Source organism: Chiloscyllium plagiosum, unplaced genomic scaffold (assembly GCF_037043375.1).
Source record: "Chiloscyllium plagiosum isolate Xiang-an unplaced genomic scaffold, Cpla_swu_hap1 HiC_scaffold_29, whole genome shotgun sequence".
Classification (NCBI taxonomy): Eukaryota; Metazoa; Chordata; class Chondrichthyes; order Orectolobiformes; family Hemiscylliidae; genus Chiloscyllium; species Chiloscyllium plagiosum.
The window spans coordinates 12,507,502-12,528,114 of NW_028270167.1; the positions used below are offsets into that span (position 1 = coordinate 12,507,502).

The following is a 20,613-nucleotide window of genomic DNA, read 5'->3' on the forward strand; positions in this document are numbered from 1 at the left end:
GACTTTCCTGCTCCTCGGATGCCGTCTGACCGGTTATGTTTTTCCCAGCTTCACATCTATTGACTCTGACTTCCAGCATCTGCAGTCCTTACTGTCTCATATTGAACCAACCTGTTCCCACCTTGTGTGCGATACACTTCATCAGACATCTCAAATTTCTCTCAATTTCTGACAACTACCCCGTAACCCTTACAGTCTACTCCAGTCTCCTCAATCCTGTGAGAGGCAGGCCCTTCAGGAATGAACTTTCGGAAATTAAGCACAGATTCTGGGCTGACCTGCATATCCATTTCTGTCTCATCTATCCTGGTGTGGAACAGCGGTTCAGTGGTTAGTTCTGCTGCCTCACAATGCCCAGGACCCGGGTTCAATTCCAGCCTCGGGCAACTATCCAGGTGGAGTTTGCACATTCTCTCCTGTGTCTCGGTGGGTTTCCTCCAGGTGATCTGGTTTCCTCTCACAGTCCAACAATGTGCAGGTTTGGTGCATTGGCCAAGCTAAATTGAAATGTAGTGTCCAGGGGCATGCAGGCTAGGCGGGTTAGCCATGGGGATAAGGTGGAGGATGTGGTTCTGAGTGGGAGGCCCTTTGGAGAGTCAGTGCAGGCTTGATGGACTGAATGGCCTCTATCTGCACTGCAGGAATTCTACATCACTGTCCATTCGCTAACAGTGTTTATAGAAGGCAGTTTGTTACCACCTTCTCAAGATGGCAGGAATGGGCAAATGCTGGCCTCGTCAGTATGGCATCTAAAGTTTCGGAGATTTACCAAGATGTCGCCTGGGCTAGAGAGCCTTATTTCTGAAGAGAGAATGGACTTAACTAGAGTTGTTTTCCTCAGAACAGAGGGAATTGATGGGGGTGTTGTAGATAAGAAGAAACTTTCTCCCCTTGACAAAGGGATCAATGACTCGGAAGGTTGGGAGGTGTGTAGAGGGTGTGGGGTGGACATAGATTGAAGTAAGGGGTGGGAAATTTAGAGGGGATGTGAGGATAAACATTTTCATCCGGAGGGTGACAAGAGTCTGGAACCCACTAGTGCAGAGGCAGAAACACACAGAACGCTCAAAAATCAGGCGACTGTCTGTGTGGAGTTTGCACATTCTCCCTGTGTCTGCGTGGGTTTCCTCCCACAGTCCAAAGATGAGCAGGTTAGGTGAATTGGCCATGCTAAATTGCCCATAGTGTTAGGTGAAGGGGTCGAAATGTAAGGGAATGTGTCTGGGCGGGTTGCTCTTTGGAGGGTCAGTGTAGACTTGTTGGGCTGAAGGGCCTATTTCCACATTGTAAGTAATCTAATCATATTCTAATCATAATAATATTATGATTAGATTAATCATAATCTAATCATATTGTGTCAAGAATATTTATTTTTGGGGCAGCACAGTGGCTCAGTGGATAGCACTGCTGCCTCACAGAACCAGGGTCCAAAGTTCAATTCTCAGCTTTGGGTGACTGTATGGAGTTTGCACATTCTCCCAGTGTCTGTGTCGGTTTCCTCCGGGTGCTCCGGTTTCCTCCCACAGTCCAAAGATGTGCAGGTCAGGTGAATTGGCCATGCTAAATGGCCCATAGTATTAGGTGCATTCGTCAGAGGGAAATGGGTCTGGGTGGGTTACTCTTCGGAGGGTCGGTGTGGACTTGTTGGGCCGAAGGGCCTGTTTCCGCATTGTAGGGAATCTAATCTAATCTAATCTAATCAAATCAACTATGCAGGTGTGGATTAGCCATGCCAAGGCATACAAGACTTTGAGTCAAGACAAAGGGGGTTTGGAATAGTTGGGTGGTAGTTTTTAATTGGCACAGACTCGGTGGGCCGAAGGGCTGTATTGTCAACCTCTAGGTCACCAGGACTCTTACCATGTGGAGATTCCGGTGTTAGACTGGGGTGGACAAGGTCAAAAGTCACACTACACCAGTTTACAGTCCAACAGGTTTATTTGAAATCACAACCTTTCAGAGCGCTGCTCCTTCATCAGCGATTAGGACTTTTAACACATTCATCCCTGCACAAAACGTATTTAAAAGTTATCACGAGAAAAATCACCTCCAACGGTTTCTCGTCTGCATTATTCTTTTCAGAGACCATGAGGATTTCAGCTTGGCCCCTTCCTGTTACTCATTTACACAATGCCCCACCTGCAGAATCCAATGGGAGTGTGGCAGATTCCACTGGAATACCATCTTGGATTTCTCTCACTGCCTCTCCCGACCTGGAACTTCCTCCGCCTAAAGGAGAGGTTGGCTAGACTGAAACAGTCGGCTTCAGTCCCCATGACAAATTCTGATCGGTTGTCACTGGTTCCACCCTGCTCCCTGATCGCTGGGAGGGGGATTGCTAGTTATGGGTCAACATGCTCTCTGACTGGGAGATGAGTTTCCAAGCAGCTCTGTCAAGACAACTGGGGACTTCCACTTCAACAGCGCAACCAGACTCTGCTCAAAACCTAAACGCAGCAGCTATCAAAACCCTGATCAGAATCTCTCTTACTTATACATTTGATTACATCAGTGCTTCCCCAACAAATCTGTCATTTTCCACTTGAGCCAACACACTCAGACCACGTCTAGTTCACTGATGGGCCCCACATCCGGCACCCCACACTGCTGCCAGCCTGACCATTCCCCATATCCTGATTTTCAAATGCCTTCCTGGCCTTGCCCCCTTCCTAGTTCCCTAACCACATTCAGCCCTACAACATTCGTCCAAGTCTGGTCTTTGTTCATCGCCAGTTCCAAACCACTCCACCATTGGCACTCACACCTTCAATTTCCACCCCACTCTCACCTTCACCTGGTCCATCTCGAATGCCTCCTTTCCTCGACATCGCTGTTTCCATTTCTAGGGATAGGCTGGTCACCGATATCCCCTACAAGCCCACTGACCTCCACAGTACATCCTTACACCCTGTTTCCTGTAAAGACTACTCTATTCTCTGTTTCTCCACCTCATCTGTGCTGATGATGCCAGCCTCCACAAGGGAGCCTCTAAAATGTCCACCTTCTTCCTCAACCGAGAATTCCTCGTCACCGTTGCTGAGCCGGGTCTGACCCATCTCCTGTATTTCTGCCCTCAGCCCTTCTCTTCCCTCCCACAACAGTGACAGGGTGCCCTTTGACATCACCGACTGCCGTCCACATCCAATGAATAATTAGCTGACATTTCCGCCACCTCCAGCGAGATGCCACCACCGGACACATTTTCCCCTCCTTTCCCTGGTCAGCCTTCCGCAGGGACTATTCCATCCGGGACGCCCTGGTCCACTCCTCCTCCTGTCCCATCATGTCCTCGCACCCCCACAGTACCTTCCCATGGAATCACAGAGAGTGTAACACTAGCCTGTTTACTTCCTCCGTCCCCACTATCCAAGGTTCCAGCCACTCACTTCACTAAATCTAGTCTACTGCATTCGTTGCTCACAATGTGGTCTCCTCTACACTGGGGAGATAAAAATGTAAACTGGGTGACCACTTTACGGAACGCTTATGTTCTATCCGCAAAATGATGCTAAACTTCCAGTCATCTGCCATTTCAATACACCACCCTGTTCCCTGGCCTACATCTCAGTCTCAGGCTTGCTGCACTGCTCCAGCGAAGCTCAGCGTGAGCTGGAAGAACAGTATCTCATTTTCCATTTGGGGACCCCGCGGCCTTCAGGACTCAATATTGAGTTCAATAATTTCCGGGCCTGAGCACCTTCCCTCCACATCCTTACCCACACCCAGACACCAGGCCTTGTCACATAGGCTGCCTCCACAAACATTGTCAGCTACTAATAGTTCCCACTAGCAGCTACGGAATCTCCTGACGAGGGAGCATTGCTCCGAAAGCTCATGATTTCAAATAAGACTGTTGGACTATTACCTGGTGTTGTGTGATTTTTAAACCCAGTCCAACACCGGCACCTCCACATCATGACTGTCCTAGGCTGACCTTTAATCATTCCTTTGTCTGTCCAAGCGTAGTTCCCCTTCTCTGGGCTCTGTCTCCACCTATCATTCAATCCTCCCTCCCTCCCACCTTCAATTTATCTACCAACCCCTTTCCTAGCCACAATCACAAACCTAGCAGGGTCAATGTTAACTCTGCTTTCTCTCCACAAACGCCGCCAGACCTCCTGAGTTTTCACAGCAATTTCTGTTTTTGCTAGGGGTGATGCGGGTCAGGAGAAAGTGAGGGACTGCAGATGCTGGAGATCAGAGTCAAGAAGTGTGGAGCTGGAAAAACACAACCGGTCAGGCAGCATCCGAGTAGCAGGAGAGTCAATGTTTCGGGCATAAGCCCTTCATCAGGAATGTGGTTAGGTCATTTTTAATAGCTTTAAAAGGCACTATATAAATGCTGGTTACTGTGGATATTTGAATGCAAGTACAGTGCAGATGTAGTGCTACATTGTTGAAGGTGTCAACTTTTGTTCGAGACGGTATAATGTGGACTCATGCTCCCCCTGGTGGTGATATTCAAAGAGCAGCTAATATTTAGTCAAATCGACACCACCTTTAAACACAGCTGTTCGTGTCACTACCCTTCAGAAATAATTCACTGACTGTACGGACATCCAAAACACCATAAAAACACAATTTATTTTTGCTTTAATGGCCCAAATGGCTCAAAGCAGGGTCCTTTCTTGCGGCCACAGCCTATAATCAAATCGCTGAGTATTTTTGAAGGTCACATGTTCACGGAATAAAAACTGCATGCACTTTCCATTAAATTTTACACATTAGCCACATATTGGGTCAAAACTACTTGCTGTTTAAATCAAAGAAATTTGTGGATCATTTAAAAATAAGGTACTGGATTTAATATCTGTGCCTGGATGTTGAGGCAAGGATGAAATCCCAGGTAATGTGCATTTTCAGGTCTTCATCAGAATTGAGGGTCTAAGATGTTAACTCTGTTTCTCTCTCTCCACTGTTGTCATCACACTTCCTCAACAGTTCTCATCTTATTTCAGATTTGCAGTATCCATAGTGTCTTGCTCTTGTATTCGGGAACTTGATTACCTTTTACTGCACTTTTATTTTCCATAAAAGAAAGACACAGACCTTGTTTCTTCCCAATTTTCTTAGTCACAGAATCAGAGAAAAATGCACAACACAGAGTGAGGCCACTCAGCCCATAGAGTCAATCAGCCATCCAGCTTTGGGATTGCAGCTTTGTTGGTCATTGCACTCAGAGTCCTTATCAAAGTACTTTTTAAAATGTTATGAGGTTTTCTGCCTCTGCCACTTTATCAGACAGCACATTCTATCGTGCAAACATTTCTCCTTAAATCCCTTCAAATCTTCTACTATCGGGTTGAAACCTTCAACATAGGGAATGGGACCTTCCTATCCACTCCACTAGACCCCTTGTGAAGAGTGTAAAATTACATTAATCTCCTCAGAAAAGAAGCAACCTCAGTCTGTTCAAACTTTCCAAATAACTGGAAGTCTCACTCCAGGAAACATCATAAGAATCCGTACAGCACAAAAAGAGGCCACTCAGCCCATCAAGTCTGCACTGACCCTCCGAAGAGCAACCCACCCAGGCACACCCTGCTACCCTCTCCCTGTAACCCTGCATTCCCAGTGGCCAATTCACCAAAACTGCAAATCCTTGGACTGTGGGAGGAAACCGGAGCACCCAGAGGAAACCTGCACAGACACGGAGAGAATGTACAAACTCCACACAGACAGTCACCCAAGACTAAAAGCAAACCCGCGTCCCTGGTGCTGTGAGGCAGCAGTGCTAACCACCGTGCCACCCACATCCTTGTACATCTCTGTATTCTCTCTGTCACATATTTCCTATGGAGCAGTGACCAGAACTGTATATTAGACGGTCACTGCCTCCTTTATCTGAACATGAAAGAGCCCTTATCCTGGCTCCTAGGCACAAGGTGCTGGGGGTCGGTTAGCTCAGTTGGCTGGACTGCTGGTTTGTGACGCACAGTGATGCTATCAGTGTGGGTTCAATTCCCACACCAGCTGAGGTCACCATGAAGGATTGTCTTTCTCAATATCTCCCTTTGCCTGAGGTATGGTGACCCCCAGGAGAAAATACCACCAATACCTCACAAGGGAGCAAGCCTTATTATCTGGTAGGACTATGGTGACTTCACCACAAGATGATGAAATAGGCTTGGGCTCGGGCAACCTTGGGGAGGGCACATCTGGATCACCTCCTCCTCTCTGAGAAAGGGGAGAGTGAGTATAGTTTAGTTTGGGACCTCTCCCCTCCTTCACTGAGGCAACATTCCACTAGAGCCCTGGAAAGCTTCAGAGCTTTGTGCTGCATTGCTGCAATCCCTCTCATGTCTCTGATTTTACATACAGGCCAACTCACCTCCACACAGAAACCTGATGGAAACAGAGATAGGCAGCAACTGTCGATCAGCTCCAGATGAACAACTACACATTCCTTACACTACAGATAACAAAGGTAGCAGCTCTCAGTCAAAAAGGGATCATCATCAGTCACCTCATGACTATTATAACCTTTCATGGTCATTCTGCGTCAACAAAACCACAAAAGGAAATTTTTTTGCAGTCAACGTGCTCATCCCCTGGTTTGAAAAAATACAACGCGGTTACTCTCAGAATCAAGAGGGGAAAAAAAAAGGAACAATTACCTACTGTGGAATCGGGGTGAAAGTTCATCAATAGTTGCCGAGTTCACGTTTAAAACTGTGGCCTAGTTTCAGCTGTTCATTAATGTTGGTATGCTACCTACCAGCTTAAACATCATGCCCTCACACCTCCACCACGGGCACCCAGTGAGGCATACACCATGTGGACTGCGACAGATCCAGCTTTCAGCCCACTGCCACTTCCGAAAGGTAAGCAAGGGTTGCCAAATACCAGCAACTCCCACATCCTACCATCGGTTAGAAATGAAGCAATTCAACAATTAAATTTAAAGGAGGTCTGTATCTCACATGTGGAGAGCAGGGTGGAGGGTTGAGGGCTAGCCGCCAACTTGCTGGGCTGAATGGCCTCTATCTGCACTGCAGGGGGCTCTGTGACTGGATGCATTTGGTCACAGGGCTCTGGGTGTCACTAACTTGATGGACAAGCAACCCCCATGCCCCCCTTCCACCCCTCCTGTGGCTCATGCAGACACACACCCAAGGAAAGAATAAACGTAGGAAATCCAGCTCATCTACAGGGCCGGAAGTGAATAATCCGAGGTGGTGCTTGCAAAGATAGGGATCCTGGTGCAAGAACAAATCTCCCAGTCAGGATCACAACCTACAGAGCATCAAACTTTGAACCCGAATTTTTTTTTTCTTAAAATAAATACAGCTACGTAACGCAGCAAATGTAAAGAACATATTCCAGGGTGAAACAACACAGTGACTAGACCTTGAAACATTGAACCTATCCATCTACCTCACTGCTACTTTCTAAGGGTAACCAGGGAATGCTGAACACCAACAACTGTCACATCCTACTAGCACCAGGGGCCCAGGTTCAATCCCAGCCTTGGGTGAGTGTCTGTGTGTGGAGTTTGCATGTTCTCTCCGTGTCTGCATGAGTTTCCTCCGAGTGTTTAGGTTTCCTCCTACAGTCCAAAGATGTGCAGGTTATGGCCATGTTAAATTACCCGTAGTGCTCAGGGATGTATAGGCTAGGGCCATTAGTCAGGGGTAAATGTAGGGCAATAAGATAGGAGAATGGGTCTGGGTGGGTTACTCTTCGGAGGGTCAGTGTGGACGTGTTGGACCAAATGGCCAGTTTCCACACTGTAAGGATTCTATGATAATTTCATGATGATCTGGGAGGAAGAGTTCATGCTTAAAGAAGAATTGTACACTCAATGTTGGGATCTATATTTGCTCACAATAAGAGGCAACTTGGAACACTGTAATACAAAAACCAGTAAGAGTTATTCTCAGTAGCCAATGCAGGAACCCTGACTGATCATCTTCAGTCTAACTTCCTGCTCACCAACCCACTCACCCAATGTGCAGCCACACCTGGGCTGGTGAAAGCAGCAAATCTTACTGGGGGTGGGGATTTTCCTGGTCTGTGGGCTGACTTCACCAGCCTTTTTTTTTGGTTTGTGGTCAAAATGGTGGTTTCCTGTCCTCTGCAGGCAAAAAAATGAAAGTAGCAACTTGCACCAATGGTCTCAGTGCCTTGGGAACCCAGTATTACCTCGGCTGCGATACTGAGAGAGTGCTGCATTAAATCAGAAACACGGCTACTTAGAATGGAGCAATAAACAGGAATTGGCCTTGCCTGTTTCAGGGATTCAAGCAAACATCAAAAGACACTATTTATAAAAAAGCCGACAGCACGATTTCCAGTGGCGGACCTCACATCAGCTCATCCGCCACCGACAACCTCTAAACAGATCCACTGGGTGGGACATGCATTTCACTGACTAGCGAGTTTTGAGAAGATTTGTAGCTCAGGTTGAGGTTCTGGGTGTAAATTTGCTCGCTGAGCTGGAAGGTTCGTTTTCAGACGTTTTGTCACCATACTAGGTAACGTCATCAGTGAGTCTCTGGATGAAGCGTTGGTGTTAGTGACCCGCTTTCTATTTATGTGTTTAGATTTCATTGGGTTGGTGATGTCATTTCCTGTGGTGACGTCAGTTCCTGCTCTTTTTCTCAGAGAGTGGTAAATGTGGTCCAAGTCAATGTGTTTGTTGACAGAGTTCCAGTTGGAATACCATGCTTCTTGGAATTCTCGTGTGTGTTGTCCCAGTCTAAGTGGTGTCCTTCCTCATCTGTATGTAAGGAAACTAGTGAGAGTGGGTCATGTCTTTTTGTGGCTAGTTGATGTTCATGTATCCTAGTGGCTAGTTTTCTGCCTGTTTGTCCAATGTAGTGTTTGTTACAATGACTGCTTATCAAAAACTATTGTGCACAAATTGAATGCCATATTCTGCTACAACTGCATTGCAAAGTAATACAGTGCAGTGAGGATTTTTTGAATCTGGTTACAGGTGCATTTAAGAAGGAAAACAGATAAAAGTATCATCCACAAGACGTCTTAAATCAGATTTTAACTAGGTTAGCTTTAAGAACACAAAGCTTGCTGATATGACAAGCTGTCAGCTGTTCTTACCATGACATTTTTAATATTTAACTAGACATGAAAAATAGCATAAATCCGAAAGATCTGTTCAACAGTGATTACAACAATTTCTCACCAGTTGGTTTGGCAACTGTTGTTCCCAAGACTGAAAGGAAACTCCAAAGAGTTGTGAACACAGCCCAGTCCACCTTGCAAACTAACTTCCCATCCATTAATTTCATCCATAATCCCACTGCCTCAGGAAAGCAACCAACATAATCAAAGACCCCTGTCAGCCCAGCTATACTCTCTTCCATCGGGCAGTGGCTACAGATAAGTTTGTATGCACGTACAAACAGATTCAAGAACAGCTTCTTCCCTGCTGTTATCAGACTTGTGAATGGTCCTCTTTAATGATAATGTTGATGCCTCCCTGCACATTCGCAGTAGCCATAACATTATATCCTGCACTCTGTTCCATCACCCTGATGTACTTGTATAGTACAATCTGCCTGTAAAACACGCAGACAACATTTTTACTGTACCATGGTACACGTGACAGTCATAATAAATCAAATCAAATTTGTTTGTGGAGTACCTCAAAAGGCACTTGTTCTGCATTCTATGTTATGATAGTGACTTAACTTCAAAAAAGCGCTTCACTGGCTGCGAAGCACTTCAAAATCAAATGATTGTGAAAATTGCTAAATTAATGCAAATCTTTAATTATAATTTGATTTCACATGGAGTCTGTGTTTAGCACAGCAGTGCAGCTGACATCCAAATTCTTGTGTCACTCAAACCACAATGAAGCTGCAATTTCTCACTCTCCATCTATATGTTCCCTCTCTTAATTCATGGTTACATTATCACTGAAAAGAAAATTCTTCTGACTGTGCATTCACTGGCATATTTCTCCAACATCATCCCTATCTAATAACCGCTGGTTACCTAATTACCTAATGCCGTGGAGGTTCTGGACTAATCAACTGATTGCCAGAAATATATTCATTGCAATCCCTGACGATCTTGATGCCTTGGGAAAAAAAGCGCTTACACATGTTCTGAACCACTGGTCTTGGTGTTCAGCAATTACAACAAACATTATGGGTTGGTGCAGTGATAATGTCACTGAATAGGAATCCAAAGACCCCTGCTCTAGCTCCAGGGACATAGATTCAAAGTCCTCTACAGCAGATGGTTCCATTTGCTTTCTTTAAAAAACTGGGCCATGAATGTGGGCATCACAGGGTAGGTGAACATTTATTGCTCATCCCTAATTGCCCTCAACGAGGTGGTGGTGAGCTGCCTTCTTGAACCACTGCAATCCATGCAGGGTAGATGAAGGTAGGTATAACCACCATGCTGCAAGGAAGAGAGCTCCAGGATTCTGACTGAGTAGCAGTAAAGGAAATGCAATTCGGTTTCCAAGTGCATGACCTCTTTTTTTAATTCTCTTGTGGGAGCTGGCTGGGCCAACTTTTATTACTCAACCCTAGTTGCCCCTTGAGTAGATGGTGGTGAGCTGCCATCTTGAACCACTGCAGTCCATATCCTGTAGGTAGACCCACAACGCCATTAGGAAGGGAATTCTGGGATTTTGACCCAGCAACACTTAAGGAACGACGATCTATTTCCAAGTCAGGATGGTGAATGACTTGGAGGCAAACTTGCAGGTGGTGGTGTTTCCACGTATCTGCTGCCCTTTGTCCTTCCACGTTGCATGGGGGCAGGGGTTTGGAAGGTGCTCTTGAAGGAGCCTGGGTGCATTGCTGCAGTACGTCTTGTAGGTGGTACGCACGGCTGCTACTGTACTGATGGTGGTCAAGTGATTGAATATTGAAACTGCCTAGCCAGCCAACTGCTCTGTGCTGTATGATATTAAGCTTCTCGCTGTGCTCATCAATTCAATTAATAAGCATGAAGTTAAAAGAGTGTCTCAGCAACAGTGAACACAAAACAATCATTGATTGCCATCTTGCTCACAGGAAATCAGATATTCCCACTTACTCGTGACCCCCAGATCCACAGCAATGGAAGTGAACTTGTAACTGGTTTGATATGTGGATCTTCTCACCCGGATATTGTGGGGGCAGACAGCTCAGGCATCAGTTTTGCCACGGCCTAATTATATTTACTGATTCATCACACCTTACTTTGTTCATTGATGATGTCATTTCAGATCTGCCTTCATTCTTCAGCTGAGAGATGCCCTGAGAAAGGAAATTCATTTCTCTGGCATCTGCTATAACCTGTTCCACAAACGTACTTGTTAACTTACAGGAGGGTTTCCAAATTTTCTCAGAATTCTGCTCTCCCAAAAAAGAACTAAACTAAAAACGTACTGATTCATGCTGAGAAGGCAACAAAGAATCCAGACTTTCCTATAACGTATTCCAAAACAAAGGTTTCACCATCACCAGATCTTTCTAAACTCTATTCCATTCTACTTTCCTGCTTTTAATCTTTCACACTGCACTACTGAACAACTTCTTCATCACTTGCCATTGCCTTTAGTCTTGCCACACTTTCTTATTCCTCTGGTTGACAGTTTCAGAGAACACCTCTGGGACACCCGGACCAACCAACCCAACCACCCCGTAGCCCAACACTTTAACTCCCCCTCCCACTCCACCAAGGACATGCAGGTCCTTGGACTCCTCCATCGCCAGACCATGGCAACACAACGGTTGGAGGAAGAGCGCCTCATCTTCTGCCTGGGAACCCTCCAACCACAAGGGATGAACTCAGATTTCTCCAGTTTCCTCATTTCCCCTCCCTCCACCTTGTCTCAGTCAAATCCCTCGAACTCAGCACTGCCTTCCTAACCTGCAATCTTCTTCTTGACCTCTCCGCCCCCACCCCACTCCGGCCTATCACCCTCACCTTGACCTCCCTCCACCTATCGCATTTCTAAAGCCCCTCCCCCAAGTCCCTCCTCCCTATCTTTTATTTTAGCCTGCTGGACACACTTCCCTCATTCCTGAAGAAGGGCTTATGCCCGAAACATCGATTCTCCTGTTCCTTGGATGCTGCCTGACCTGCTGCACATTTCCAGCAACACATTTTCAACCCATTGTCAGTGACAATGAGATAGGGTACATTATACCCTTGAAAATAAAAATGACTAAGGAAATTGCTAAGTTATGAAATGGTAAAACAAATGTAAAGTGACAGAAAAGAACATGGAGCATGTGACCACCAAACTCTGTGAATCACAGAATCCCTACAATGTGGAAACAGGCCCTTCAGCCCTACAAGTCCACACTGACCCTCCAGAGAATAACCCACCCAGCCTGATTCTCAACCAGACCCAAATAGACATTGATGGAAATGTGTTGCTGGAAAAGCGCAGCAGGTCAGGCAGCATCTAGGGAACAGGAGAATCGACGTTTCGGGCATTAGCCCTTCTTCAGGGCTAATGCCCGAAACGTCGATTCTCCTGTTCCCTAGATGCTGCCTGACCTGCTGCACTTTTCCAGCAACACATTTCCATCTCTGATCTCCAGCATCTGCAGACCTCACTTTCTCCCCAAATAGACATTGCCCATACTCTAACTTATAGCATGTAGCTTTAAGGAGTAACAGGTATGTTTTCCCAGAACAACAGTTGTTGAACCTTGATCACAAATAATGCTGAGTAATCTTGCCACGTATCTCCAAATAAACAGAATCTTCTGTACTTTCATGTTACCTGTCCTGGGGTGAGACTGATCAGTTGTATTTACCAAACATGGAACCACAGCAGTGACAGCAATAGGATAAATAAAGAAGGTTGTTTTAAAAGAAAAGGGAGAGAGGTAGAGGGGATGGTTAACAAGAGTGTTGGAAATAGCTCAGTGCTAGAAACACACACACTGCATACTCTGCAAACAAAGATAGAACTATGTAAAGCAGGTTTTTGACACTGCATTGTTCAGTGTCTGACCCATGGTAGAATAAATTCGAGAGGAAGATTGTCACAAGTTGAATGGCGCCACTTGAACAGTAAATGGTGGAATTTTAATGAATTGCAACAAAACTACAATATTCTCCACACAATGAATATTATTCCAAATAGTCATCTGATAGTACAGGCTATCAAGTCACAAACAAATTGCATTCCTGAATATGTCCACACGTTGGGGTTCACCCGTACAGGAAAACAGACATGCCAAAGCTTTTCATCTTGCACTCACTGGGATAGATTCAAGAATGCCCAATTTTAAAGGGACGGCAATTCATACATCATGAGAAAAAGGTTCTGATTTTTGGCAAGACGACCCTGATTTGACTGAGGCAAAAGATTTGACAGTGTGTTTTTTTCAGCAATACCCAAATATCATACTCATATGGGGCAAGGGACAAGTCTGTTCTTCAGTTTTAACTCATTACCGTCACAAACTGTCCCAAGATATAAGCTTGGCAACCCGAGAAACCAGGGGAAATCCAGTGTTTCAACGATGTATCACATCAAGAGATGTTGACAAATCACTCTACACACATTCACTGATCTCCCACCATTGCATTGCTTATGGCACCCAAAGATCTACAGACTGCAGTGTTCCTATTGCCCGGAAACATTTCCCTACTGAATAGAATGGAAGGGTAGTTGAAATGAACAAAAGTATGACTCATTAAATAGGTCACTGTGGATAAACTATTCTCTGCCATTAGAATAGAAATTGATTCTCCTGTGTATTTTTCACTGTCACTGGGTCAAAATCCTGGAATTCCCTCCCCATAGGCTCCATGGGTCTACCACAGCAGATGGGCAGCAGCAGTTCAAGGAGGCAGCTCACCACCACCTTCTCAAGAGGGCAACCAGAGACAGGCAATAAACACTGGCCAGCCAGCGATGCCCACATCCCATGAGTGAATATAGCTAAAAATATACAGGCTACCCTTATTTGTGTCATTACACAGGAGACGTTCCACCTCACTCAAATAGAGAAGCCCACTCTATGAAGACACAGAGGTAATAAACCCCTCAAAAAAATGCAAAAGACCACCCAGCTCTTGACCCATATACTTTAAGACGAGCGTCTGATTTTCAACTGTTGGCGATTGGAAATTAACCTGAGAAACCACATGGGCCATGAGATAATGTCCTCAGTAATTTTGCAGACATGAACTACTCTTGAAATGCACAAACCCCAAGTTTTAGTTGTATTGCCCTCTCTAACGATGTCGAGAACATGTGCGTGTTAGTTATTTTAGGATCACAGTGGGAGGACAGCTAACCACTCACAGAATGAGCAAGTAGGATGTTTTTAATAATGAAAAACCCCGTTATGATCGAACGGAGGAGGTGGGAAAGAGAGAAGGCCAAATCAGAGACAGAGGAATTCACTTGGTTCGAAAACATAATAACGAGCAACTGCCCTTTGTCAACTTGCCATCAGATTGGGTCACTAGACAACAAGTCATAAAATCATTTTGAAAGACCATGATGTGACCAAAAGAGGAAGATCGAAGGGCAAAAAAAAAATTGAAGGATATATAAACACATTAATAGTATCATGTAGAAAGTGAAGCATATGGAAATGAGAAATTGCAGAAGAGGCCCCAGCATTTTTAAGTAATAAAGGATTTCAATTTCCCTTTACCATGAACTTACCCCATCCACAGTACTAGAGACTAGACAGGAATCTGGTGGGAGTTCTCCTCCAGTTCAAGTTCAAATTGGCTGCGAGGTAAGTGAGACGCCCTCAAACCCTCACCAACTCTGCAATGATTCACTCAGGAACACATTCACTACCATCAGATCTGGTACAGTTCAATAGTGAGGGTGAGATTGTGGGCGAGGACAGGAAAAGAACAGCAATTTGAGAGCAAAGGGAATAACAGGCGCCAATCTGCAACCCGCCATGTGACAGCTGCCTGTTACTTGTAAAGGGAGTGAATTTAAATCTTCTCATGCATGGAGAACAGGAACCTTGAAATGGCTGGAAAGTGACACCTTCACCTATTGTAAATAAAAACATTAATTCGAAACTATTGAACTGAGCAGTGTTTCAGGCTTCAGGCCAACAACAATTCTACCTTAAAGTGAAACATGTTCAGCTGAATGGGAGATATGCATCCAGCAGTGGGAAATACCATACAGCAGGACAATTAGTTTCTAACTTGCATGCCACATGACACCTGCAAATGCCAATCTTCATGGAAATGACTTGATTTCCTTTAGAATGGGGGAACAAATGGTCCTCAAAACACACAAAGCATGGAACAAACCCATTATCCAACGTGCTTTCACCTGAACTCTTTCACAGCACACGGACAATACTAGTTAGGGAAAAATGTATTGTCCTTGAAAAGGTGGTGATAAAGTTCCTTCTTGAACATCCACAAAAGGGAAAGTATGTATCCAAACTAAAGCCAGGAAGAGAATTCCAAGAATCTGACCTGGTGACCCCGAAGGAATTAGTGATACATTTCCAAGGCAAAGGTGAGGACGGTAGATGCTGGAGATTAGAGTCCAGAGCATAGTGCTGGAAAAGCACAGCAGGTCAAGCAGAAATGAATCATTCCTGATGAAGGGCTTTTGCCCAAACTGTCGATTCTCCTGATCCTTGGATGCTGCCTGACATGTTGTGCTTTTCCATGTTCACACTTTTCAACTCTGATATATTTTCAAGTTAGTTGCACATGACTTGGAAGGGGATGCGTGGTGGTTTTTTCAAGTTCGTCTGCTAGGTGGTAGAGGTGATGGGTTTGAAAGTATGGTGGATGTGGTAGTAAAGATCGGGAGGTACTGAAGACGTGATCCCCTGAAGTAAAATCAGTGTATCACAGCAACCATGTATCGAGAGTTCTTCAGCATCAAGGCCAATGAAGTCCCTACAAAGCAATTTGCCAAATGAAAAATGGCAACTAGGAATATCTGGATGGAGTCAAATGTCTACATAAAACTTGGGTGGCAAATTCCAGTCGAATAAGTTGGGAGTGAGGTAGCAGCAATACATTACTCATCCCAGATACTGCCAATGGAAAGGCAGAGTCTGAACCTATTTCATTGAAGATCGATATTGTTAAACTCTGCTCTTATTATACATGAGTTACATTTTAATTTTAAACCAGTGGTGTGGGGGGAAAATCACACTCACGGACTCTGTCCAGTCATGGATTCTTGCAGAAAAAGAGAAAAATAATAACTTTGTTCTATCATTTGGGGAAAGAAATCTATGATAAGGCCACTGGTGTATGGTAAATGAAGAAGTGACATGCTATTTTTAATCCAATGTTTGTAAATGGTCCATTGAGGATTGCATTGTTTGTTTTCTCGTCGAAACTTGTGGCCTCAGTGAGATTCCCTGAAGTTTTCAAACATGACTTAACCATTGGGCAAACAACTGTAGATCAACTCAGAGCCAACCCTGCTTCATTTGTACCAAGGGTTGGAGGGGATATTGGTTGGAATTTTCAATATTGGAAGCTACTCAACATAAAACCAGAACGCCTCTTCAAAAACACCAAAGCCAAATATTGTCTTTCTCCCGCTTCGCAAGCTTTTGAGGTATTCTCTGCCAGTTCCACAGAGAAGCCTGCATTTCTTCCTTGATGGCTTTTCCCCCAGATTTCAGGAAAAGTCTGACACTGCACCATTTGTCCCACAACTTACTTGTATGGTTCTTTCCTCATTTATTCCAAGAGCCACAAATCTGAGACATCTCACTTTATACTAGCATCAATTCTCTGATGTATTGAAGAACAGGCAGCTGAGACATGGGTCAAACAACGCAAAAATAATTGATCTTGTACTCATGGCAGTTTCAAGATATTTTCTAATCAACCTGTTCGGAGATGTTATTACACATCACTGAAACAGGTGAGATTTGAACCCAGATCTCTTCGCTCAGTGTACCACTATGCCACAGATCCCCTAATGGCAGCTTCAATTCTGTTGACTTTTGTTAGTTCTAGCTGTGGATTTTTTTTTAAATAAAAGAGCTAAGTTAAAGTAGTCCAAATACTCAGAGAATATGCAATCTTCCTGTCATTCCACTTCCGAAATGTATGGAAGGAGCTGCCAGAGGAAGTGGTGGAGGCTGGTACAATTACAGCATTTAAAAGGCATCCTGATGGGTATATGAATAGGAAGGGTTTAGAGGGATATGGGCCAAGTGCTGGCAAACGGGATTAGATTAGGTTAGGATATCTGGTCATCTTGGACAAATTGGACTGAAGGGTCTGTTTCCATGCTGTACATCTCTATGACTCACTTGAGTGAGCAGACAATCTATTCTTAGGGCTTTGTCAATGACCACTTGACCAGTTACAATTGTACAGCCTAGATTGCCACTGGTTCATCCTGTCGGTACTGAAATAAAACCAAGGACTGCGGATGCTGGAAATCAGAAAATGGAAAAGTTCAGCACTTCTGACAGTTTGAGACAAAGCTGATCACATTGAACACTGTTAATCCACTGATCCTTCATCAGAACTTCTAAATGCTTTGGTTTAACCTGCCTCCACCACATTCTTAGGTAGTGAGTCCAAAAGCCCAACTACCCGTGTGAAAAATGTTTTATTTTGTTATTTTTACTTCTTTTGTTAGTTGGTTCAAATCTATTCCCTTTTCATGAGTGAGAAAAGTTTCTCCGGATTACTCTGTCCGAGATGTCTCACGATTTGATTCCGTCTCAGCTTTCTTTCTCCGGGGAAAATACTCAATTTCGCCAGTCTGTCTTTTGAGCTAAATTTCAGACTGTAACACCTTGTGCAAAATAAAATCTCCCCATTTTATGTAGCGCAATTCAATATTGATAAGTAGGTTTTGACCTGAAATATTATCTGTTTCTCGCCCAGCCGATACTGAATGTTAGCAGCAGTTGTTTTTAAGTTAGAATTATTTCCTGAATTAACAAAGACAGCTGAACCAAACGAAGGTTTTGTTTAATTCTGAATTAATGAAAGGAGAGAGAGAGAGAGAGAGAGAGAGAGAGATGATCACAAAGCTGCTTGCAAAATGGGTAAAACAAAGAATAGACTGGTTATGAAACAATTCAACAGAACCTAAATCACACAGATGCTATTAACAGTAAGTTTCAGCCGCAAACTGTAAAAGGTGACCCCTTGTCAATTCCTAGGATCCATCACAATCTCCCTCCCTACTACTGGCATGAAACATTTTTTTTAAACTCATGAACTCCCATCAGGAGATCAGAATTATGATCTACTTAGAAAATATCCAAGTGCTGATTTTAATTTCTGATGCCAAGCACTGGACGAACTGATCACACAATAGAACAGAACAAACAAGCCCAAGAGGCATAATTGTATATTTAGCTTCTTAACAACAGAATACATTTTTTTCCCCACCATTGAATGAAGCAGCCTCTGTTACCTTACAACCAACCAATCAGTCAATAGACAAGCATATCACCACTTAAATGTCCTTCTGGATGAGGGTCTTTCACACTGCTTGTTAGAAATTCAGAACTCATTTTGGACAGTTGAATGAGGAGCACAGAGAACTATCATTTTGCAAAACTGTGTTATTTGGAGGTGATGGCATTGCGGTAATGTCACCGTATTAGCAATCCAGAACCCCAGGGAACCTGGGTTTGACACAGGTTCAAATCACATCTTGGAATGTGAGGAAATGTGAATTCAATAAAACCTGAAATAGAGACCTATCTTTTGAGAATATATGTAGCTCAGGTTGATGCTCTGGATGGAGGTTTGATCACCGAGTTGGAAGGTTGGTTTTCAGACATTTCATCACCGTACTAGGTAACATCTTCAGTGAGCCTCCAGATGAAGCACTGGTGGCCTGCTTTCTACTTATGTGTTAAGGTTTCCTTGGGTCGGTGATGTCCTTTCCTGTGATGCTGTCAGTTCTTGTTCTTTTTCACAGGGGGTGGAAATGGAATCCAAAACCATGTGTTTGTTAATAGAGTTCCGGTTGGAATGCCATGCTTCTAGGAACTCTCATGCGTGTCCCTGTTTGGCTTGTCCGAGGATGGATATGTTTTCCCAGTCGAAGTGGTGTCCTTCCTCTTCTACTAAATGAGAGTGGGTCATGTCTTTTTGTGGCTAGTTGATGTTCATGCATCCTGGTGGCTAGTTTTCTGCCTGTTTGTCCAATATAGTGTTTATTACGGTTCTTGCAAGATATTTTGTAAATGACATTAGTTTTGCTTGTTGTCTTTATAGGGTCTTTCAAGTTCATTAGCTGCTGTTTTAGTGTGTTGTTGGGTTTGTGAGCTACCAACACATTAGGGTCTTTCAAGTTCATTAGTTGTTGCTTTAATGTATTTAGTTAAAAATCACACAACACCAGGTTATAGTCCAACAGGTTTAATTGGAAGCACACTAGCTTTCGGAGCGACGCTCCTTCATCAGGTGATTGTCACCTGATGAAGGAGCGTCGCTCCAAAAGCTAGTGTGCTTCCAATTAAACCTGTTGGACTATAACCTGGTGTTGTGTGATTTTTAACTTTGCACACCCCAGTCCAACACCGGCATCTCCGAATCATGACTTTAATGTATTGGTAGCCCACAAACCCAACAACACACTAAAACAGCAGCTAATGAACTTGAAAGACCTTATAAAGACAACAAGCAAAACTAATGTCATTTATAAAATACCGTGCAAGAACTGTAACAAACACTACACTGGACAAACAGGCAGAAAACTAGCCACCAGGATACATGAACATCAACTAGCCACAAAACAATATGACCCACTCTCCTTACATTCAGACGAGGAAGGACACCATTTAGACTGGGCCAACACATCCATCCTTGGACAAGCCAAACAGACACACACGAGAATTCCTGGAAGCATGGAATTCCAACTGGAACTCTATCAACAAACACATTGACTTGGATTCCATTTACATGTACCAGCCCCTGAGAAAAAGAACAGGAATTGACATCACTACAGGAAATGATGTCACCACATGAAATGACATCACCGACCCAAGGAAACCTAAACACATAAATAGAAAGCAGGCCATGCCACTAGTGCTTCATCCAGAGGCTCACTGATGATGTTACCTTGTATGGTGATGAAATGTCTGAAAATGAACCAATCAGATCAGCGAGCAAACCTACACCCTGAGACCCATCTGAATAGCAACCACTACTGATCATTATAAAAACCCCTTTGGTTCACTAATGTCCTTAAAATAAATCCACCATCCATACCTGGGCTGGGACTCCAGATGCAAATCATCCCACTGTGCCAGATTGGACCAGGAGAACATGACACAGAAGCAGAATGACTACGGCATGAATTATGGCTGGTCACATCTAACTGGACATCCGAGAACAACACAGCTGCTCCCACCGACCTGCCTTTCCCCATGGCTCTGCAAAATCTCCCTCCTCAGGTATGCTTTACAGCCATAACTGAATCTGTCTTTGACATGCTCTCAGTGCATTCCAGACTAGAACAACAAAACGTCATCTCTCATGTCATTTTACATTCTTTTGCCACTGGGCCTCAGGTCAATGTCTTCTAGATCTCAGTCCTTCCGCCAATGGGAACGGTTTCTACTCTATCCAGGCCCTTCTTGATCAAATCACCTTTCAGCCTTCTCGACCCAGATAAGTGTCACCTGATCTACCCATGGAACAGAGGTCACTCGTCTTAAATGAAATGCAAATTGC

The 20,613-nt window shown here is 44.2% G+C and overlaps 1 protein-coding gene across 1 annotated transcript in view; it reads right to left on the reverse strand.

Moving 5' to 3' along the window:
- The window catches only part of pcsk7 (proprotein convertase subtilisin/kexin type 7), a 225,747-nt gene that overhangs the window by 201,647 nt on the left and 3,487 nt on the right, over positions 1-20,613 (reverse strand). The gene's annotated exons all lie outside the window — the stretch shown is intronic.